The 25,378-nt window shown below is 33.8% G+C and overlaps 1 protein-coding gene and 1 pseudogene across 2 annotated transcripts in view; both read left to right on the top strand.

Moving 5' to 3' along the window:
- Positions 1-25,378, top strand: part of CHRM3 (cholinergic receptor muscarinic 3) — a 633,202-nt gene that overhangs the window by 197,536 nt on the left and 410,288 nt on the right. For both annotated transcript variants that reach the window (XM_043964242.1, XM_043964241.1), the window contains exon 2: positions 16,580-16,681. The gene's annotated coding sequence lies outside the window, so the exon portion shown is untranslated. The remainder of the gene's footprint in view (positions 1-16,579; positions 16,682-25,378) is intronic.
- Positions 1-25,378, top strand: part of LOC122754705 — a 145,770-nt pseudogene that overhangs the window by 115,364 nt on the left and 5,028 nt on the right.

Below are 25,378 nucleotides of genomic sequence, written 5' to 3'. Positions count from 1 at the left end.
AAATAGGGAAACTGGGACTCAGAAACATTAAGTGACTTGCCCAAGGGCCAACAATCTACTAAATGTCTGAGGCAATATTTAAACTAAGGTCCTAACTGCAAACCAAACACTATAGACAAAAAACCCCAAAACAACAACAAACAAACAAACAAACAAAATAAAACATTGGTTCATGTGGGAACAACGGTCAGATTTGAAGGTCAAGTGATAAACTGATAGAAAAAAATGAGACAAGTGAATAATGATTTGTTCTCTGTAGAGTAACCTAAATAATTTTAACCATACTGTATTGTAAGTATGCCTACAATACGGTCTATAATATAGTGAGCCTTGAAAGGATGAAGCATATTCAGCTAAAATGTTATCCATTTCTCTTAATTGTCTTTTACTACAAGTTATTATTAGCATAAAGCTGTAAGGCATTTTTTTTCTTTTGGAAAATTACCACTTTACAGAAAATCTTCCATTAGGTGATATTAAATCATGGCATAACTGTCCAAAGTACTATGCGAAGGTGTACATGCTTCACAGTACTTGCATACCCTTGTGAAGCAATTTTTACAAAGCAACTTATTTATGTTAGATCAGAGCCAGAGTTTATATTGTTAATAAAGAAAAGTATATTGTTTCCTCATTTTAATGAATTCTATGCTAAAACAAATTACAAAAATAAAAATTCCAATTTTAAGCCTTATAGTAAGCAGCTCCTCTTCTGTTGATTTGTCCTATTGTACCTGATTAGTACATTCCATTCCATTCTATTAGAAGTCCCTCCTCTTCATGGATATGAATGAGTTATGTAAAAATATGTTCTGATATAAAAGGAAGAAAAGGAGAATATAAATGGATTGGATCTTTGGTCATACTTTATGAATTTTGTATATGTGAATCATTGTAGGTCAACTCTATAATCATGATTTTTTTAAGCTGTCAAAGCTTAAAGGTCCCAATGGCTCCTTGACCTTTGTAGAAAAGTTTGCTGGGTGTTTTTCTTATCTGTCCCCCTCTTTGTAATCAACATTAAATTAAATGGATAGCAATACCCAAGTATTGTTTGTTAAAAGAAATACTCTGCTGCATGATATAATAAACTGGAGCAGCTAGGTGGCACAGTAGATAAAGCACTGGCCTAGGATTCAGGAGGAACTGAGTTCAAATCTGTATTCAGACACTTCATGCTTACTAGCTGTGTGACCCCGGGAAAGTCACTTAACCCTCATTGTCCCACGAAAAAAAGAAAAAAATAATAAAAATAAATTCAGTAACTATGATATAATATATTGCTAAAATATGTATACTTCAGTGGGACTCAAATGTTTTGGTCTCAGGATCTGTTTACTTTTTCAAAAGTATTGGGGGCAGCTAGGTGGTTCAGTGGATCGACCACTGGGCCTGGATTCAGGAGGACCTGAGTTCAAATCCAGCCTCAGACACTTAACAGTTACTAGCTGTGTGACCCTAGGCAGATCACTTAACCCCAATTGCCTCATCAGAACCTAATGAGCTGTTATTTATAAGGATTATATTGATTATATTGGATTATATTGATTGATATCTTCTCTATTAGAAATTAAAACTGATAAAGTTGAAGTATAATTTAAATTAATTTGAAATAATAATAAACCCATTGTGTGGGTTATGGTGAAAAATAACTATATTTTCTGAAGCAAAAAGAATTATTGAGACAACAATTACTATTGTTTCACATATTTTTGCAATCTCCTTAATTTCTGGTTTAGTAGGAGAAAACTAGATTCTCATGTCAGACTGTATTTAGTCTGTTTTAGTATTCTGTTTTAGCTGAGGAATATGAATAAAATTTAGTCTCATATATATGTACTTGGAAGATAGAGAAATATGTTCATATACAAATGATATTTTAGTTTTATGGAGATAACTTTAACATCAGGGACCTCTTGTTTCCATGGCATGTGCAGAAATGGAGATCATTCTCAAATAACAGTTGGATATGATGAAGTTCACCACATCCAATTGATAAGCTAAAGAAAGATGTGTTCAGTTTAATCTCAATCAAATCTTCACTGAAGCAAAGAAACCCTTTTACTTCTCCCTAATGGATTAGATATCCTATTCACCACAGTGACTATTCTAAACATTAACTGTTCTTCTCAAGTCTCATTTACCAATTCTTCCTCATATCCTTTCAGCTGATTATTAACTCTCATGATTTTTTTTTGGGGGGGGGGGGGGTGAGGCAATTGGGGTTAAGTGACTTGCCCAGGGTCACACAGCTTGTCAGTGTCAAGTGTCTGAGGCTGGATTTCAACTCAGGTCCTCCTGACTCCAGGGCCAGTGCTCTATCCACTGTGGCACCTAGCTGCCCCCTCATGATATTTTTCGTGAAAGTTGAGACCATTAACCAAGTACTTTATTTTCTTTATTTCTCAACTCATGACCCCTTAACAGTATCCCACACTATCTCTTCTTTATCACAGATTTAAGAAGAGGGCATTCTCCTTAACAAGACTACCTGCCCCCTGTCTGTTTGTCTGTCTATCTATCACCTATTCTCCATATCTATCTATCTATCTATATCTCCATATCTCTATATCTATGTATCTTATACATATCTAATACATTTTTTATCTCCATCTATGTAGAGAATCCCTTTCTCGTGTCTTTTCCAATAGATTGTTGCCAATATCCTTATCATTCTGTTCGTCTTCTCTTTTTCTGTGTCTCTATATCTCTGTCTCACCTGACATCTTTATCTCTTATTTTCTGCCCTGCTGTCTATAGACATGCCCCAAGTATACATCATTTTAAAAGGAAAAAAATAAGCAAACAACAAAAAACCCTCACTAGAACCTACTGTCCCTACTGGATATTATTATCCTATATATTTTCTGCCTTTGTCAGGCAATCTCCTTGGGGGAAAAACTACCCTCTTCTACTCTCAGTGTCTTTGAAATCTTTAGTAATCTGTCTTCTGTATTCATGATTCAACTGAAACTATTATTTTCACATATGACACTGATCTCTTAATTGTCAAATTTGATGGCATTTTTTCCCAATTCTCACCCTTCCTGGATTATTTATACCTTCTGACATCATTGAATATTACTCTTCTTGGATACTTTCTTTTTTCTAGGTTGTCATATTTTTTTTCTTTTACCTCTCTCACTGTCCCTTTACTTTCTTTTTGCTGGTTGATTGCCCATGTCACATCTTGCTAACTGTAGGTTAGCCTTTGTCCTGGGGCTTCTTGTCTTTTGAACATTTTCATGTATTGATTTCATCACTTTTCATTGATTTAATTACCATCTCTAGAAAATTACGGCACAGATGGAAGATCAATGGATTTGAAGTTAGAGAATCCAGAATCCAGCTCTAACACTTGCTATACCATAATCATGACTAAATCATCCTATCTTTCTGCATTTTAATATACTCAAATATAAAATGAGGAGTTTGGATTTGATGACTCCTAATGTTCTTTCCAGCTCTAAATCAATAATCCTATTATATGGCCCTATGACCCCCCAGCTGCAATATCTCTTGAGCTCTGGTCCTTTATCATCAGCTCCTTATTAGGCACTATAAACCAGATGTACAATAGACACTTACAAAATGTCTAAAAGCAGAACTCATTATTTCTACCACCCCCTGAAAAAAATCCTACCACTCTTCCAAACCTATGTGTTTCTTTTGAGTGCATTACCATGCCTACAGTTACCTAGATTGCAACCTTGATGTCATCACTAACCTCACTATTCATGCAGTTGTTTGTTGTTGTTTTTTTTAATTTTTTTTTTTTAGTGAGGCAATTGGGGTTAAGTGACTTGCCCAGGATCACACAGCTAGTAAATGTTAAGTGTCTGAGGCCGGATTTGAACTCAGATACTCCTGACTCCAGGGCCCGTGCTCTATCCACTGCGCCACCTAGCTGACCCCTATTCATGCAGTTGTAAAATCTTATTTCTACTACCACAATATCTCTTGCATCTGTCTCTTTTTCTCACTCACACAACTACCAACCTAGTTCAGGTTCCTTTGTCCTGGACTATTGTAAAGCTTCTAATTTGTCTCGCTGTTTTAAATCTCTCCACAGTCCAATCCATCTGCCACAGAGCAGCCAAAATCATTTTTAAGTTTTAATTTATTTTTCAACCAAAAATACTTTTCTCTCCCACACCCCCCCCCACCATTAGAAAATAAAATAAAACCAAAAGTCTTGCAATAAATATATCCAGTCAAGCAAAGCAAATTTTTGCACTGGTCATGTACAACATGTGTCTCATTCTACACACTATATCTATCACTTCTCTGTGAAAAGATGAATAGTGCTATTGTCCTGAAATCATGCTTGGTCACTGGGCTGTTCAGTTATTTATTCTTTCAAAATTGTTTGTATTTACAATGTTATTATTATTGCATGTATTCTTCTGCTTCTACTTACTTTCCCCTAAGTTTTTGTTCAGCTGTTTTAGTTGTGTCTGATTCTTCATGAACCCATTTGGGATTTTCTTGGCAAAGAGACAAGAGTGGTTTGCCATTTTCTTCTTCAGAAAATTTTACAGATGAGGAAACTGGGGCAATCAGGTTTAAACAACTCACCCAGGGTCACACAACTAGTATTCAAGGGCTTTAATATCTCTTGAGCTCTGTCTGCTGTGCCACCAAGTTGCCCCTTCCATGCATTAGTTCATACAAGTTCTCCCATCTTTCTTTGAAAGTATCCCCTTCATAACCCTAATATTTCATTATATTCATGTAAGGTAATCTCTTCAGACATTCCTTATTTTATGGATACCCTTTTACTTTCCTTGTGGGAAAACCACAAGGTTTTCCACAAAAATAGCTGTTATAAATATCTTTTGTACATATGGAATCTTCCTCCCCCCATTCTTTGATTTATTTTACATATAGGCCTAGTGGTGATATCTTTGGATAAAAGAGTATGGACAATTTAGTAATGGAGGGAGGGCAAAGTTTCAAACTGCTTTCCAGCATAATGGAACTAATTTGCAGTTCCAATAGTATTTTTTTTTCCAATAGTATATTGACAGTCCTGGTTTCCAGCAACCCCTTTACATATGTCAATTTTGCCAGCTTCTGAGTTGTTTTAATTTTGCATTTCTCTAATTATTAGTGGTTTAGAACATTTTCCCCCAAATAGTTATTGGTTGCTTGGATTTCTTCATAAGAATATTGTTTGTGTATATCCTTTGACCATGCATTAATAGAATATTTTTTTTCCTAAAGAGTAACTCTGATCATGTCATCCTTTCCTGTCAAATCTCTAGTAATTCCTTATAACTTCTAGGACAAAATTTGAATTAATTTCTTTGGAATTTTAAACCCTTCACAACCTGACCATATCTTATGCCTTTTCTGTCTTGCTGCCAATTACTCCTTGGCCATTTGGACAATAGTCTTTTAAGTGCTTACTGTTTATAGATACTGTTGTAATCATTGGGAATACAAATACAAGCAAAAAGTAAGCTCTTAATGAGCTTACTTTCTAGTGAGGGAAGATAACATAAAAGAGCTGAAAAGCCGGGTGCAGGGGCACATTTTGTTGATGTCTAAAGACTCAGCAGCAGAGTAAGGAAAAAAATGAAGGATGGCCTGGGCACTTCCTCAAAATGGAGGTGCTGGGAAGAATTTATCAAGGGGTGACATACAGGAATGAAGAGATCTTCCAGAATGTGAAAGCAACTGAGGCATGATGGCTCATGTTGGAGAGTCAGGAGTGAGTTGAGAGAGGAGGCTGTTACTCTTTTTCATGCTGTACAGTTTAGCCAGATTGGTCTTCTTGCTGATTCTCACAATTAACACAGGGTGGACCAAAAGTCAGGATGTTTTAATAAATTTTGAAAATTCTTTTTCTTTATTTATTGCTTTATGAGATTTTATTTTTCTCATGTAATATAAAATCATTTCCTATATATGATATATATGATGCTATGGTATTATAAAATAACAATAAAAATAAAAGAGTTATTAAATATTAAAACTCCTCCATGACTTTTGGCCCAAACTGTACTATCTCCTATATTAATGACTTTGCAGTGGCCATCTCCAAAGCCTGGAATGTAATTTCTTCCTTTTCTACCTCATAGAATCACTAGTTTCCTATAAGTCTCAGCTAGGTAGTTGAGTAGATACAGTAGTGGTCATGGAATCAGGAAGACTCATCTTCATGAGTTCAAATCCAGCATCAAATCATACAATTTGTCTCAGTTTCCTCATCTGTGAAATGAGCTGGAGAAGGAATGGCAAACCACTCCAGTAACTTTGCCAAGAAAACCTTAAATGGAGTCAGAGTCAGACATGACTTAACTAAAAAATAGTCTCAGGGGCAGTTAGGTGGCACAGTGGATGAAGCACATTCACTGGATTCAGGAGGACCTGAGTTCAAATTCGGCCTCAGACATACCCTGGACAAGTCACTTCCCTCATTGTCCTGCAGGAAGGAAGAAAGGAAGGAAGGAAGGAAATTAAAATAGTCCCATCTCATGTTCAGACTATTGCATAAGATCTTTCGTGGTCCCCAGCAGCTAGTGTCTTAAATGGCAAGACTATCTTGTATCAATTTTTTTTTGTTTTTAATTTATTTTTTTATGTCTATCTTTTTAAAAAAATAAAGCTGCTATATGTTCAAATCTTCTCCCCACTCCACCCCCATTAAAATAATAGCTCCTTTAAGAAAGGGACTATTTCTCTTTTGCCTTTGTATCCCCTGTGCCTAGAAAGCACAGATACCTAAAGAATGTTTGCTGTTGGGTTGATTCCCTTTATTGAGCTAGGAAATACTATTGTCAATCAATTGTCACAGTAACACCTACAACTAGATTTGTTACCTTCCATCACTTGATATGGTCCCTCCCTTTTTCCTCCCTCATCTAGCAGAGATCTAGCTCTTTAGAATGCTTGTTTGTGAAAGGATTTTTTTGTAAACATAAACTAATCCCTTTATGTTTAGAGATAGGCATCTGTAAAATCAGCAATCTATATTCAGGAAAATAATTCTGAAAGTTTATGTTTTCCATCTTTCTGAATTTCAACTCACTCTCTTCTTGCTATTTTAGTTTTAAGAAGACCCAGGACTTTCTAGGTTCACAGTCATTCATTGTATTAGTGATTTGACTATGACATGTAAGAATGTTTCTAAAAGGAAGTTCAGGAAAGCTCTGAGTCAACTCTATATAGTTAAATCCAAGTGGGTGTTATGCAGCTGCTGATATACACTGGAAAGAAGCTGCAATGGGAAACCTTTATATATTTCATGCAGAATCCATTAGAGTATAATTTGGTATTTTAACTTGCTTCTCCCCTTTATCCGCCATCACCAAGCAGGAGCTCAAATGCATTCTGAGTTGCCAAGGTATTCATACATTGTTGCCATTTTAGTGGAAGTTCAGTAAAAACATGTTTTCCTACTGGAATCAGTTAAACTTATCTCTATCACTCCCATACCTCTTGCTATTAGTCAGTTAATTACTGCTATGAGACTGCTAATAGTCCCTTCTAACTGTAGGTCCAGAGGTTCTGATTCAATTCTTGCTTATATCTTTATCCTGTAGCCTTGGCTTTAATAATGTATAATTGTTTAAATGGTGCTCAGGTACTTTAGTAGACCCTATGCCTTGACCCATTTTTTTTTTTTTTTTTGCAGGGCAATGTGGTTTAAGTGACTTGCCCAGGGTCTCACAGCTAGTAAGTGTCAAGTGTCCGAGGCCGGATTTGAACTCAGGTACTCCTGAATCCAGGGCCGGTGCTTTATCCACTGAGCCACCTAGCTGCCCCCTTGACTCATTTTTGTTGTCCCTCTACCTCCACACAAACATTTGATGCAGATAGAGAAGCTATGGTGTTAGAGGAAACTTGGAATTCACATATACTCTTCCCCTTCTGGAGAACTTTTGTTCTTATTGAAAGAAAATCATAGCCGTGGCTCAGTTTTTGTAACTGAGTTGACAATTATAAATATGAATTAAGTGCTGTTACTGAACCTGGTGGTTGTTTTTCAGTTGCATCCAACCCTTTGGGATTCCATTCAGAATTTTCTTGGCAAATATATAGGAGTGGGTTTGCTATGTGCCTCTCCAGTTCATTTTATATATGAAGAAACTGAGGCAAACAGGGTGAAGTGACTTGCTCTGTGTCACACTGCTAGTACATGTCTGAGGCCGGATTTGACTTCAGGAAGATGAATTTTTTGACTCTAGTATTGGCACTCTATTCACAGTGCCTCCCCCTCCCCCACCAAAGATAGCTGTTTTCAAGCATTTTGTGGGGGAAAAGGGGATTAGACTTTCTCTGTTGGACCTCAGATAGCAGAACAAGAAGGAATGGAAGGAAATTGCAGAAAAAAATTGCTGTGTCTTATGGAAAATGCTTTCAAAAGAGTTTTCTAGAAATGAAACAATTTGCTTTGAGAAGAGATCTTTAAGTTGAATCTAAATGATTATTATTTTAGGATATTTTATAGGTTCATTGATCTCTGAAATTCTCCCTGTCTTAGAAATATGATTTTTTTCCCCACAGGATGATCAAAGCCTCTTCTGTTCACATTGCTTCCTCACATAAAATAATTATAAAGGACAATGTGACCATCAAGGAAAATGACATTTCCATGTGGGATTGAGAGAGAATTTAGCAGTGAAAGATCAATCCATGATTCCCTCTACTTTGACCTCTTGACCTAAGCATCTAACTTCGTTCCAATTTCATGACCACAGAATCAAACAATTTGCTTATTTTTCCAATGAGAAGTGATTATCAGAAAAGAAACCATTATCTATATCCTTTCAAACAGAGATATAACTAAATTCTATGATCATGGAGTCATCTAAAAGAAGATTGAGATTTTATGTTGTTTTTTCTTTTCAAAAATTTATAGGAACATTCTATTAATTTATGCCTTTTTAATAAATGAATTCTATTCTTTTTAGTAAAAACTGCAAGATTTTTATAATCAGAATGCTTTTATGTAAAAGGAAAATAAGCAAATTGTTTATTTAAAACATTTATACAAATAAAACTATTCCTAAAGTTTGAAAAGTGCAAATTTGCAGTCATCATTATTTCATTTGAAATGTAAGTGATATGAACAGAAAGTAAAATTAAGCATTCAAAATAAAGACTATATACACATATATGTGTGCACATTTATGTGTATGCATGTGTATGTGTATATATATTTAGGAGAAAATTTTTTTCATTATTTTGGATTTCTTATTCTCTACTGCTGTGTTTGCAAAGTGTAGGAACTAGTAAAGGGATTCTTGTTGGAAAACAACAACAACAACAACTTTAAAAGCACTTATCTGTACAGTGCAAAAAAATTCTCTAAGCATTTCTTTAAAATGTGCAAGCTAATGTCAGTAAAATGCCACTATTAATAAATTCATCCTTTGCAGTATGGGTTCAGCTTTCTTGCTATATGCTGTAAACGTTATTAACAGCTAAGCCATTTCTGATATTTAAAGCTAAACATTGTTGATCAGTTAAGAAAGAAAAGCCCTAGTTATGTGCTTATTAATTATAAAATAAGAGTCTACTTTTCAGTCATTTTTTAAGCCAACATGCTTTTGATGAAACAATAGCTAGTTCAATTTCTTTCTTTCTTTCTTTCTTTCTTTCTTTCTTTCTTTCTTTCTTTCTTTCTTTCTTTCTTTCTTTCTTTCTTTCTTTCTTTCTTTCTTTCTTTCTTTCTTCCTTCCTTCCTTCCTTCCTTCCTTCCTTCCTTCCTTCCTTCCTTCCTTCCTTCCTTCCTTCCTTCCTTCCTTCCTTCCTTCCTTCCTTCCTTCCTTCCTTCCTTCCTTCCTTTCTTTCTTTTTGCTGGGCAATGGGGGTCACACAGCTAGTAAGTGTCTGAGGCTGGGTTTGAACTCCGGTTCTCCTGAATCCAAGGCTGGTGCCTTATCCACTGCGCCACCTAGCTGCCCCAGGTGGTTCAATTTCACTGCAGTTCAACAGAACAAACTGGAGAGCCAGTAGAAAGGAAATGCAAGTAATGGGGTAGAAGAGGAGCGACTGGACTTCAGATGACTTTGTGAATTAGTGAGGGTCATGGTTTATAATAAGAATAGTTATGTTTGATGATTGTTAGTTCATAGTCTTATTTTAAAATTATTTCCCATTCAAAATGTGAAGATAAAAGTGAATTGAGTTTGGTGTTTAAGTATCACACTATTTTGGTGGTTTTTTTTTTCTGATTTAAATTGCTAATATTTTCCATGATTCTTGTCCTTTCTTAGTAAAAACATTTAACCATTGTTTTTCACATAGGTTTACTATAATCACTTGTTTTTATACCAAACCCAATCTGTGGCACTTCACCGTGATACAATATGGGCTGAATATCAGCAAGTTCTCTACACAACGTGATTGGACAATTTGTAAATTTGTTTTTAAAGGCAATAAGACCCGCTATTCAAATGTGTTTGTATTATTTATTAATGTTAAAAATCGTGGCTCAACTATAGCTATTTTAGATATTATAAATACATTAAGTGACTATTTCTTGAAGTCTCAAGTCCAATGTATTTTACTGAGTTCATTTCAAAGAACAGAGAGAGCTCTTTCACTGCAAAATGCAACAATTTATTTCTTTTTTCAGTGAATCGATGAGAACAATAATGAACTGAATATTTAGAATGCCACAGGAATCACAGAATTTTATAATTTTAAGGGATCTCAGGTGCTATCTGAAGCTAATTAACTAGAATCCTCTCTGAAACATCTTTCCAGTAGTTACATGGCTTTTGTTTTTAAAAAAAAAAAATCTCCACAGTGGGGAAATTTACCACCTCCGGAGGCATCTTATTCCATTTTTAAAAAATTTCTAATTATTAGGAAGTGATTTTTTTCCATAAGACTTTCTGTACATTTACAAATTCTGCTAACTTTTGAAATCATTTATTCCTTTCAAGGTTTGGCTTAAGTGTCACCTCCCTCACAAGACCTTTACTGATTGCTGTCTTTGTTGATTCGCAACCTTAAATCATTTTTTATATATGCTGTATTTGCCTATCATTAAAAATGACACCTTCCCAAAAGGAGAATTTAAGCTTTCTGAGGGCAGGAATTATCTCCCTTCTGTCCCACACACTCCCCTGCCTTCCCATCTCCCAGCATAGTATACCTTAAATAAAGAAGGCACTTTAATTTAAATGATCAAGTTAAAATAGGTTTTAGAGAAAGAATGAGAAGAAAATGAATGGGTCATAGGAAAGATTGAGTTTGATGAGAAAATAAGGGTAAATGTGCAGAGTATGTACTTGCCTGGTCTACAGTGAATATCCAAGGGGTATTAATTTAGACAAAGTGATAAAGTAGCTGGCTGCCCTAGTTAAGATGCTTTCCAACAATATAGGAATTTGAGGGATTACTAATTATGTAGTGACTTAAGGAGGAACCTTAAGTGAAGAACATGGGGAGAATTAGGCAGTTTCTCTAGTTGGTACTGGCAGGGGGTGGGGGGGAAGGAGTTATATGCAAACAGAAAATGCACAAGAATGGGACTTATCACTCCTGATTTTGATGTGTTTTGCTGAATGTACATGCTATTCATTTTGACATCTTTTTTTTCTCATTTAAAAGCCCTTATTCATTTAATCTGATTGTATCCACATAAAATATGCAAGGGAAGGGGATTAGGAAGGATAGTGTACAACACAATGTTCTGTTTCTCTGTTCCTTCTTAGGTAGCGAAGATGATGACCAGGAAATTGTTTCCCTACAAGAGAGTGTTATTTTTCAAACCTTTGTATACTGAAACATTTTTAACTGAGAATAAAAAAAAAATGTATCTATTCTTCAGCCAATGAAGGGGAAAGGGCATGATTATATATTCTTAACATAAATTCATAAATTTACTTTTTTGAGATTGCCTAACTCATAAAGTAAACCAAATTGTATTTGATTTTTTTCAGTTAATTTTGTAAAATCTCAGTATTGTTTCACTTGATGTAGTACAGGTAATTTTAGTGCTTGATAATCACTCAGTTGTGCATTCTTTAAGAACTGATACAACTAAGGGATTGCAATTTACAGTACCATTCTTGAATTACATCTAGTATGCTACAGAAGATGAATAGTAGGTTTTTATTGAATTTTTGTTACTCTCTTAAACAGTGGGGTTTTTTGTTTTTCTTTTTTTGTGGAGTAATGAAGATTAAGTAACTTGGCCAGGGTCACACAACTAGTAAGTGTCAAGTGTCTGAAACCAGGTTTGAAATCAGGTCCTCCTGAATCCAGTGCTGGTGCTTTTTCCACTGTGCCACCTAGCTGTCTCCAACAATGTTGTTTTTTTTTTTTTAATAATAAGTAATCCCTTTCTGTATTTGTGCTACAATTTAAATATTTTTGTGGTTGTATTCATGTTTGCATATGTTTGGTCAAAAGTAACTCAATTTGTTAGCCTTCTGTTTGGTTCTACAAGAAAACTTGTGCTTTTGTGTTTGTGGTTTGGAATTATGACTATAATGTTTGGAAACATATACTGCATAGAATCATTAATTGATTCCCTGGACCATGTAAGGTGAACAATCATTGCAGGGGATAGCCAATTGCCTAAAAACAAGGGTATGAATTGGAGAAACAGTAGAGGGGGTGAGGCAGAGTTTGCCAGGAACATTTCTAGAATAGCTGGGGTGACCATGGAGGAGGAGAAAGAAAGTGAGTTCATTAGATTCAGAGTCCAGAATTTCTCAATATTTCAACTCTGAAGATGAGATGAATTGATCTTGGGTGAGGAAAGAGGAACATCCCTGTTGCTGAGGAGAGTACTGGACAGAGCCACAGAGATTGGGCAGGTAGAAGCACTGAGCAACCCAATGTTTTATCAATTTTGAGGGAAAGCAGAGCAGTGGGAGCATCTCTGAACAGAAGAAAGGCTGTGTTATCCCAAGGAGAAATCAGATTGAATAGAGCAGATCTAGGAATGAATGTTTAGCTAGTATCTATCCTATAGTGATTTGACTTACTGCCATAAAATAACATAGTTTCATGTTCCCAAAGAGATAATTAATAATGTCATTGGAAATTATATTGCTTGGGGTGACTTTTTAGGGGGTATAACTCCTTAAATTTATCTTTCAGTTAGTAATTATCTCTCTGACTTAATTCTTTGATTTTAATGTATAATAGTATAAAGACTGCTATCCATTGATCCAACTAGAGTAAGTCATGTGTGTGTGAATGTAATATTATGTTGAATGCTAAATACATATGTGTGTGTGTATATATATATATATACACATACATATATGCATCTACACACAGACACATATGTGTACGGATCCTTATCCGTATGTGTATGTATATACATATGCACACACACATGCACACAGACACATACATGTACACAGACATATGATTGGCTAAGCAAGTGTGAGTACTAAAACCACCCTTCTTGTATTACTTATTATTAAGATGAGTTTATAGCTCTATCTGTAAAGGAAAATATTGGGTTTTAAAAAAATTTTTGGTGAATTTTATTATTAATTCATTTTGCTTCAATGTAAAAATAAAGCATATCCCATAGCCCTACTCCCCAATCAAAAGGCCCTGGATGGATAAATGTTGTATACTTCCAGGCATTCAGTGTTTGTCTAGTTCAGGGAAGCAATTATATTCCCTGGAGTGATACAGCATCAGTGAAGAAATAAGTGAATATAAATTTCATCTAAAGTCATGTATCTTTGTTTTTCTTCCATATATTAGTAAAACAGTTGCATAATTAGTAATTCACACCAAGCGATTGCTTTACTGTCTTTGCCTTTAATGGCTAAGTGCTTCTACTGAACTCTCCAAGGACCTGTCAGGAGTGAATTGTTTTTAAGAATACTCATTTATAGCTACTTGACTATTGGTGCCAATTATATATTATCATGAATGGCTATTTTTATATTAGGTCAAATGTTATTATATTTTAAGAGTGCATAATTTTCATAAAATATTTTAATCCTAAAATGTCTTTCAAGAATCTCTCTTAATGAACACCAATTAAGTTAATTGCTACCTAGAACATTATTTTTAAAAGTTTAGCTTCCTTAGCATGAAAATCATTTTAGTTTCTTGAAATTATGGGGCTTGTACTTTATACTTGTTTCCCTCGAGATTTTGTTGCAAACAAATATTTCTCTGAAAAGTTTATTTAAAAAGTAGCAAAATGTGTGAACTAAATTGTGACATGGGCTATATAATGTGTTTGGGTGAGAAATTAACCATGTATCTAAATGTTTTACTGTCATGTTTTACATATTCACAGGATTGGGTTTACTGAGAATCATTTTGAGGTTTTACTATATATAATATTTTTTTTTTCTCATCACATATCCAATCTGTGTGTGTAGGGAGAATTTGCAGAAGGGAAGATAGGATGGAGAATCACATATCCTTTTGAAATAGAGAGTAATACAAACGATCTGTTTGTCTTCTGCTTGTCAGACCAATAGAAGAGAATGAGATTTCCCTCAATATTTATATCAGTTTTATTGGAATCCTCCCTTCATACCCTGAGAAATTATAAGTACTAGGCATTAAGTCAGTACTTCCCTAAGGCTCAGTTCTCACCATAGCACTCCACCTACTCAATAAACTCAAATATCTATCATTTCTTGGATCATATATAAACTCCTTTTTTTTGACATTTAAAGCTCTTAGTAACCTGGCCTTTTCTTATCTTGACAGTCTTCTAACACATCACTCCTCTCTGCTGCCTCTATGGTATAGCAACAACAGCTTATTTGCCCTTTCTCACTTAAAGTGCCCCATCTGCTATGCTTGTACCTTTGCAGTATCTTATATCCATGCTTGAAATTCTCTCATTACTTGGCTTCTTAGTATCTGTGGGTTCCTTCAACACTCCACTCAAATGCCGGTTTCTCTAGGGTCCTTTCTGTGTTACCTTACCTATTACTTTTCCTTTGAGATTATCTTGTATCTACTTTGTGTTCATTCTGTATACTTTCATATGAGTAGCTTTGGCATGACATGGACATCATACCCACACTCCCCTTCTCTCTAGGAGAGAAAGAATAGATTGTGGGGTTTTGTTTTCTTAGAATTCCTGGATATATTATATTTAATGTTAGAACAGTTAGGTTTATATTTTCCTTTATTTGCTTCTAATGTTTTTGAATTTTTGAATTTGGAATTTTTGATGTTGCTTCTCTGTAAAGTACTTTTTGGATGTTATTTTTGCTCGATGTACTTTAAGCCATCATTCTCACAGATTCTATCTCCCTGTCTCATATAACACCTCTCCAAAATGCCACCCATTCCCTTGTTTGAAACTTTCATTTAAACAACAAATTCCTATTTTCTTTTTTTCCTTTTTATCTAGTAATGATATTCATTTTCTCTTTTTCCTCTAAGTGATTAAGTAACATCCCTCTTCCTCTCTGCCCCTTCAACTTATTTTGTTTATTTTTCCTTTTCTATAACTTTTTTATAAAAAATATTTATTTTCCTCAACATCTTAATTAAATCTATTCTTTTTTTTGTTCTAAACTATTATTCTTTGTTTCATCATCCTTATACTTGCTTATTAATTCTTTTATCTCAATATTCTTCATAGGATTAAAACTTCTAAAGAAGCTATTTTTAGTTCCCTCTTCAAACAATTTCCATATTATGTCATACATTCTCACCTACCCCCTTTTTCTGATTCTGAAAAAGAAAACAAACATAGAATTTAATTTAGAATTGTAATGATAATTTATCTTATTTATTAATCCAAGCATTTTTCTCAATTTCAGTGATAAATTTGTCAATATGCATTCATAAAGCAGCTTCTCTTTGCCTAAACTTGTGTGACTCTTTTGGGGGGAGGAGGTTAGAGGTAAAAACATAAGGCCCAATTTTATTTATTACTGAAATGTTTCTGTCATAACTGAAATTAATAATAAGCACATTTATTTTCCACTAACTAATGTATGATAGGGGAAAAAGTAAGATGTAGTGAATAAAAACAATGGATTTTGGTGCAGCATCCTGAAATGAAGGTATAACTCCCCTACTTAAGTGACTTTGTGCAACATTCCATCTTTGGATATTATCTTTGGGTATCATCATTGTCTGTGGAATTGGGATAAGAATGCTTACACAGAACTACTCTGATCGATACAAAAATCCAAGGCAATTCTGAAGGACTTGTGATGAAAAACATAATCCACCTCCAGAGATAATTGATGAAGTCTGAGTCCAGATGAGGCATATTTTTTTCATTTTATTTTCTTTGCAAAAATAGCTAATATGAAAATCTGTTTTATATTATTTTGTATGTATAATTGATTTCATGTTGCCTGCCTTCTCAACAGTTCAGGGAGGGTGGCAGGAAGGGAAAGAAGTTGAAACTCAAATTTTTTAAAAAGTGAATGTTAAAAGTAAATATCTTTATCTAATATTTATGTGTGTGTGTGTATAAAATAAATGATGCTGACACTTCCTATCATAGGGTTATGTTGAGAAGAGTGTTTGTTAGTTGAAATGTGTTATAAATTTGAACTGTTTTCATCTTCTAAGCCAGTTATGTATGATTCTTGTTAAACATGATGAAATTGTGTTGTTTTGATATGCTTTTTTTGTATTTGTTGTTTAGATATGGATGGTTATAGCAGATATTTCAGCAATGAATTTTATAACAGATTGTGGATTGGATGAACTCCATGATGTACAGTACCCGGAGGCTTCCCTGTCATTGGTAAGTGATAATCTTCCATTTTGCATATATCTCCATTCTATGTAGGTGTATGTATGTGTGTGTGTGTATGCATACATTTGCCTTTTGATTTAATATGAGGTAGATACATTTTTATATATCTTTGGCTAAATGTCTTTTGGTTTACCTTCAACAACTTAGAATACAACTAAAACTGTCTGCACATTTCACAACATTAACAACCAGGATAGAACCAAAAAGGATTGGTTTTGCTAAACGTGAAACCAAGACTTTTTAGAACAAACCCATTTGATGATATCTTGCCTCTGATCTCATATATCAACCCAGAATTGATCTTAAAAATGATAAAGCTTTGGTTTTAATATGGATTCATTTTCTTATTTTCTACATAATAGGTTTTGTGGGATACCTTTTGTACATGTAGCATATAAGTTTTCATGATTTATTCAATTAATACCACTGCAGAATCTCTTGGGGATGATCTATACAGAGTCAAATGTTTAGCTTGATCATTAATGAAGGAAAGATTAAGTAGATGAAAACTGTTTCCCAGATCATTACATGCAGTTGAATTGACAAACCAAAGAGCCTGGTTTTCAGTATGTATCAATTTATACAGACAGTACAAATAGGCAAGAAGTCAGTCCAAACATTTAATATGAGAAAGAAGTCATACTGCTTTGACATCAAAATATTGTTGTCCCTTTTATGACCCTAAACATCTCCAAGAAACAAAGACTCATATTTTAATACCTGTATTATAGCAGTCTACTGTGGCTGCAAGGCATGGAATACAACAGTCTTTAAGGAATTGAAATTAAATATCACAGAAAGAGCAATAGAGAGGTGCTTGGTGGGTGGATGAGAGCCAGTTTCAACATATGACAGATGCAAAACTTTGAAAAGAAAATGTCATCAGGGAATTATATAATGTAAAATAACATAGACTAGTCACATGGTAAGGCGTAAGATGCTTGGAGATAGAAGGGACCATTAGGGAATCTAGTACAACCTACCTGATTCAATAGTTGAGGAAAAGGAGAATAAAAGAGTTTAAGGTGAATCAGGTGCAAGTGGCAAAGATAGGATTTAACCCAGGCACTCTGACACCAAATTGAGCACTCGTTCCACTGTATAACACTAGAGTTGAGAACCAGAGTGCCCTACTAGTACCTTGGAATTTCTGGACAAATTAGGAAAGTTTACAGCTCTTTAGGTGGACTCATATCAACTTACCAAGGAAGTGAATTAGAGTTTCACATGATGGGCAGGCCTCGATGAGTGGTGATCAACATAATTTCAAGGAATATGCAAAATTATGAAGTCACAAGTCCATATGCATCTGTCAATTTTATGGTTCCAAATCTTAAGAGTCACAGAATTCCAGTTCTCATTTTAAATTGCTAACATGCTATAAAGATCTGTAATACATTGTATTTTGGGGGTAGAATAAAAATTTATAGAACTTGGAGATAGAAAACTTGGATTTGAACATTGACTCTTCTCTCTTTGTGACATTTGGCATTAAATTCTCTTTTTTTGGGCCTCAGTTTTCTCTTCTGTAAATTGTGAGCATTTGGTGTGATTACTTTTAATGGTCCTGTGTTCAGTTCTAATGACTTATTTGGGGGGCGGATAAAATGATTGCATTTAATATGTATTTATAACAGTAAGAAACAATGGATTTTGTGTTAGAAGACATTAGTTTGGATCCAGACTTTTCCATTTCTTATCTCTGAGTTTGAGGGAGTCAGTAATGTTTGCTTGACTTCAAATTCTCCATCTGCAAAATGAGGGAGCTAGATTAGATCTTCTCTATAAATCCCTTCCAGCACTAAAGCTATGATCCTATTAACTTTAATTTTGTGTATATTAGAAAATGTACCTAATTTAAATAGGACAGGAAACTTTATTTTTTTATTCTATAAAACATATTAATGAAAAACTTCCATTGTATAAAAACTATTTCTGCTATCTAGGCTGTATGCTTTTTTATCAGATCATATTTATTAGGTATTTGTGCTTAGAGATGAAAAAAAGCATTAGATCTATGTTTTTTCTTTTGTACAGTTTAATTTCAAGACTGTTATGAAACCATTATTTTTAGAATGGTGGGAGTTAGTTCAAAAATTACTCATTTGGGTTTAAAAAAATTAATTCCTTCAAATCTGGAAATCACTTTTGTTCCATACATGCGTGTATACATACATACATATATACACATGTACATATGTTTGTATTTATGTATACATATTATATATGTATATATATTCTGCATTCTTCTAGCCAGCATACATTTGCAAACATATTTAATTATATATACACACACAAACATGTGCATGTATTTGTATATCTATAGAAGAGAAGCATACATCTAGCATAGTCTCTTATACCTACCTATTTTATATATGTGTATGTATATTTGAATAATTTTCCAACCAGATACATAAGTACCACTGAACTATTTCAGAAATTTTGTATTTGTAATAAATAAATAAATTAATGAATAAATACACAAATGTATACAGAGATATATGTGTGTTTATACATATATGTAAATATTTATAGATATCTGCACATATACATGTGCATGCATATTTATGCATATGCGTATATATTTTGTGTAATGTATATAAATGAAATTAAAATCTTAATAAATAACTTTCATATCCATTAAGAGGTTATTTACAGCACATAGAATAATAATTAACATACTAGATAAAGTTTAATCATTCTCACAATCTTAACCCTTTCTTGCCATATCTTGGAGGGGGAAAATGAAGTCAAATAGAGGAATTTCTTGTTTTTATTACTATAATTATAAGCATTTGTAGTAGCAAATTAAGTACACAGATGAACAGGAATTAACAATATAAAGTTAATTGTAGAACTAAAAAGAACGTAATCTTTAAAAGGCTTGGGGATGAGATGCAAAGAGGAATAGAATATTTCCCAAGGCTTTTTTTTAAGTCATACCATATTCAAGTTTTAGTCACTCTTTTTAGATGGGATGTTTTGGTCTGGAAAATAACACATTTTGTGACTCTAATAGAATACAAGGAAAGTTGTGGAGTAAAGGTGATAGAGATAGAGAATCTAGATGATACAGAATATAGAACATAAGGGATAGAGGAAATGGGAGGCTGAGCACACAGGATATGGAGGGGGTGATCAACACCAATTTTAGAACTATTTTCTATGCTAGACTATTTTATGAATTATTTATAGTGATATTATCTTAGTCACTTCCATTCATCACATTTAACTGTTGTTTTAATTATTCAGCTTTACATCAGCTCTTTGTGACAGAATAATACAGTGAAAAGAACATAGGCACTACAGTTAGATGATCTGTGTTTAAAGCCTGTTACTGATATTTATGACTTGCATGACCTCCCAGGCCCTCAGCTTCCTTATTTCTGAAAGTGTCTGACCAGACACAGGTGGTCTCACCAATTGCACAGTGCCTTTTCCCCTAAGATGAATTTCTGTCTCTTTGAATCATTAAATCACGGATTTTGATTTTGGGGGGGGGCAGGGCAGTGAGGGTTAAGTGACTTGCCCAGGGTCACACAGCTAATAAGTGTCAAGTGTCTAAGGCCAGATTTGAACTCAGGTCCTCCTGAATCCAGGGCCGGTGCTCTATCCACTGTGCCAACTAGTTGCCCCCAGAATCACATATTTTAAAGGGTCCTCAGTGGCCATCTAGCCCAACCCCTATATTAAGTAAACACTATTTATATCTGAGAAGTGTTTGTCCTGTATCTTCTTGAAGACCTCAAAAAGGTAGAACTTACTACTTCTCAAAGCAAGCCATTGCATTAAAGACTTCCCTTTGATTTTTTTCAACTGCTCATAATGATTTTCAAATCCATGTTTCTATATCATCCCCAAATGGGGAGGGGGAGGGGATTGCCAGCCCTAATGTAACTCTTGTGAATCAGTTCTCCATCACCAACTGCATCCTGGATATATTGAGTTGATTCTGTAGGCCTTTCAAACTCAACAGGTCTAAAAAAACCTCAACTTCCCTCTTCCCAAATTCTTCCCTTTTCTCAACTTCATCCTTATTATTGATGTCTCTATCATTGTTTAGGACACTTAGTCCACTATTTCAGTGTCACCTTTAACTCCTTGCCCTCACTCACCCAATATGCAAAATGCATGACCAAATGTTGTTATTTTTACCCTTATGATATCTCTCAACATTGTCTCTTCTCATTTCTCACACCATCACCACTCATTTATACTACTGAAATAGTTCCTTACCTCTCCTTTTCTCAGTCTTCTTTCCAATCCAAATAATCAGCTGCTGAAGTTGTTTTTGTAAAGCATGCATCAGACCATGTTATTCCCCTATCCAGTAATATCCAGTAATTTCCTATTACATTTAAGATTAAATATAAACATCATTTTCTACCATTTAAAGCCCTTCATGACCTGGCCACTTTCCAGTTTTCTTACAATTTATCCTCCTCCATATACTATATAATCCATTTACATTGGCTTACTTATCGTTCCTCACAAAGGACACTGGCTGACATCCATATCTAGAATGCTTTTCATCTTCACTGCTACTTCTCAACTTCCCTGACTTCCTTCAAGACTCAGATCAGCTTCTGTAGAACTAATTTCCTTCCCTTTCACATCTCTTTTCACCCCATCCCCATTCCATGCTTGCAAGTGCCTGCCCTTATGAATTTCCTTCCATTTATACTGAATATATTTTTTATATTTCAATTTTTGCATAATCTCCTAAAGGAGAACTGATACCATGTTTTTTCCTTACTTTATATTTTCAGTGTGAAGTCCATAGTAAGTGAGCTAAGTAATAAATATTATTAACTGACTGACTTACTGAATAAACCTATCATTTGAAATATTCACCTTCTTCCCATTATTTAAATTTACAAAATTTGTTCATTTCCAGTAGCACTTTTTTCACTCTGAATAATTGCAGGAAGATTCTCTAGAGTAGCTTAAGCATCAGGTATACAAATACTATTAATACCTAGAGGTTTAGATAATCCAAACAGGTGACTTTAATTCACTGGGGACAACTTGCATGCACTCTGTTCACTTATCTTGGATTTAATTTAATTCCTCCTAGAGTAGAAGGTACACATGAAATGACAATTGTAAAAGTACTCTGGGGACAGATTTTTCTGGTGCCATTTGATTCGTGGTTGATATTTTTTCTTATAATAGTTTCATATAGATAAACTTGCCAGTGTTCACATGAAAGATGCAGCTTCAGTGTAATAAAAACATCATTAGATTCAGTGTCAGAGGATCTGGGATAGAGTCTCAGCTCTTCTCTTTGTTAAAAAGATGTCTTTGGGTAACTATCAACCTCTTTAAATGTTAATTTCCTCATTTGTAAAATGGGGATAATAATCCTTAAAGTATCTACCTTCAAGAGTTCTTTTGAGCACATTACCTATATAAAACATGTTATAGTCACTCAATTTTCAAGCATTTATTGAACATTTACTATGTGCACAAAACACTGAAGATACCAAAAAAAAAAAAAGCAAAAATTGTCACTGCCTTCATAGAACTAGTTTTCTAATGGAGGAGTCAACATATTAAAAATTACCTCAGAACATACAGGATTACTGTTAGTAGATGGAAGGTAACCTGAAATGGAAAGATATCACCATCTTGGAATATTAGAAAAATGCATCCTGAAGAAGTTGGGGCTTGAGATAAGTTTTGAAGGAAGCTATGGAAAGAAAGAGATGAAGGTGAGTGGGAAGAGCATCACAAGCATGAGAACATCCAGTGAAAAGGCATGGAGTTCAGAGATATGATGGCTTATCAGACTATCTGTAAGTAGGGTAATATAGTTGGATCATAGAGTATATAAAGTGTAAGCTACAAAAATGCTGGAAAGTTGGGCTGTTTCAATTTAAGTAGAAATTATATGTAAATTTAGATGGAACATTAGATGTAATTTTTTATTATTTTTAATAAACCTGGTCTTAATGCTTAACTCTGATAGCCATGACTGAAAAGGGGGCAACTGATGAGTTTTAAGACTTTTGCTTTTAAATATTGGGCATCACTATCAAAATCATAGCTTATGTGATTTTATACATATATAAATGTGTGTATATATATCACATATATTCAGTTTCTACATCTATGCACTTTTCATTTTCTTATTTGATTCATTATTTTCAACCACAATTAAATTGATTGAAGATTTTTGCCTCATATCTATAATGATGAACCCACATCATTAGCTTACTGGGTAGAGTGCTTCTAGAACTGAAGGTAGAGGAACCTGAGTTCAAATTCAGCCTAAGATACTAGCTATGTGAGCCTGGCCAATTCACTTAACCTCTGTCTACCTCAATATCTTCATCGTGGGGAAAACAATAGTATGTCCTAGAGTTGTTGTGAGAATAAAATAAAATGTTTGCAATATACTTTACAAACATTAAAAAACTATATAAATGCGAGCTATTATTTACATTATTTTACATTTCCAAAGTTAGCTGACTCTCACTTCTTAGAGACTACTCAGAAGAGTAACTGAAACATTTTTATTGTTTTGAATTTTAACTTGTATTTCTTTATTATATCAATTTAATATGCATAAAAGGTTGAAAACTCAATACTGTTAAACAGAACACTTATAGTCTTGTTTTTACCAAATGCAAGATATCTTAGAATCAAGTTTCACTTCTGGTAGCCCATATCTGTCAATCGGTTCAGCCCTTTCTTATTACTATAGATGGCAGAATATTAAACTGAAGATAAAGACATTAGCAAGAAAATAAAAAGTAGTAGAATGGTGCTATAATTATTTTAGCTTTTAGAAAGGTCAAACTTACGATTCTACTTAAGAAAGTCACATAGGGGATTTTGGATTGTAGGCTTTAGGAACAAAGAATAGTTTTTGATATGAATCATAAATCAGCTACTTCAAGCAAGAGGATTTGCACAGTCTTTTGATAAAAAAAAAATCAGAAGCTTTGAAGTAATGTGGAAATTGTAGACATAGTGGCTTCCCTAAGGTCTTGAATTTGTTCCAATAGTAAAGAGTAAGTAAAAAGAAGTAAAATATGTAATTTCTCTTGAAGTAGTTTTTTTTAATATAACATTTTTAAGTAGTGACACTTGGCAGAATATAATTGTATTGTGAGAGTTTTTTGTTTGTTTATTGTGATTTAGTGAAAAGCTCTGTAGATGTGTTTAAATATGAAAATAAAATGTTCTGCTTGTTCACATATGTGTATTAAGTGCTTACTAGGCCTGAGAGGATATCAACAGATACAAAGGAAATAGGTCCTGCCCTCAAAGAGCATATAATATAATAATGAAAATGACAAGAACATTGCTAATTGCCTTATAAGGCAGAATATAAGTACCACAAGGAGATACAAGCAAAGATCTATGAGGTTTTGGGAGAATAAGAAGAGAAAGTTATGAAATTGGAGGGATCAGGGAAAGTTTTGTAAAGGAGATGGAATTTGAAATGGACTCCAAAAAATGGATAGAATCTTCACAAGTAGAGATGTGAGATAACAAAGTGAGTCAACATAAGAGTAATAACACAGCTAGCAAAGGTTAGAGGCCAGATATAAACGGAGATCTTGAATCATTTCAGATTTAGCACTCTTTCTACTACACCAGCCTTCTTTAAAGTAGTGATGACCCAGATTGTTTAAACTTACTTTCAGTAAAGGTACTTGCATTCCTATATGAGTGTGGGATGGAAGATTCTAGAGCTTTGAAAAACATAGAATTAACATGTTTCTGATTTTTAGCATATTAAGAAAAGGGAAATCACTAAGTTGATTCCGATACTTCTAGTATGCTTTGAAATTAAGAAATAAGAATTTATATTTGTCATCTTTGACCAGGAGATATTATTCAGTGCATGGGGAAATAACACTACCACTAAAAAATCTATACTTAAAGAATTCTATTTTTGACATTTTATATTTTCTGAAGGAAAAATAATTTGGTATTGAATCAATTTAATAGCAAGTACAAGTGGGATAAAAACTTTCTTTAGAAAACAGCTCATTTTGATAATTAGTTGTCTTATGAACAAAATCATAGCATATATACATTTTAAAAATACTTCCTTATATGTTTTAATCCTTTCCCATAAGTGATGGGGTATAAGTCCCTTTAGAGAACATCATTCACTTTTTCTCTTCACCTACAGTTTATAGCATAGTCATAGACATGTAAAAGGTACTCAATAAGTGAATGCAGGATTTTTTTAAACTATTGTTTTCATCTCTTATCTGCCTCTTCAAGATAAGTAAATTATCAGACTATCACTCAAAAAGTACATGAAAGCATACATACATACATATACACACATACATATATACATATATTGAGTTGTTATTGATATTCATTTAAACAAAATAAGAAAAAATATTGGCATTAACAAATCATCCTATGATATTGAATTTTTAAGAAAAGAAATATCAATGAATTTTAAATTTTTATAATAAAAACACTGAAATATCTCTGAAGACAAGAAGACCAAATTCTCTGGTGTGTAGAAAGGGGCATTTTAAGTCATTTATTCTCATTTATATATTTGAAAGTCATTAAAACTCAAATAAATACTATAACCTAGCTTTACTTTACTATAGGCTTCTCTTCACTGGAAACACAAATGTAGGGTTTGAATTTTGATCCTCTTTACTAAAGGGCTAATTTTGTTTCACTTCAAAACATAACATT

The sequence above is a fragment of the Dromiciops gliroides genome, chromosome 4 (genome assembly GCF_019393635.1).
Source record: "Dromiciops gliroides isolate mDroGli1 chromosome 4, mDroGli1.pri, whole genome shotgun sequence".
Classification (NCBI taxonomy): domain Eukaryota; kingdom Metazoa; phylum Chordata; class Mammalia; order Microbiotheria; family Microbiotheriidae; genus Dromiciops; species Dromiciops gliroides.
This window is presented reverse-complemented; position numbering and strand designations above follow the sequence as displayed.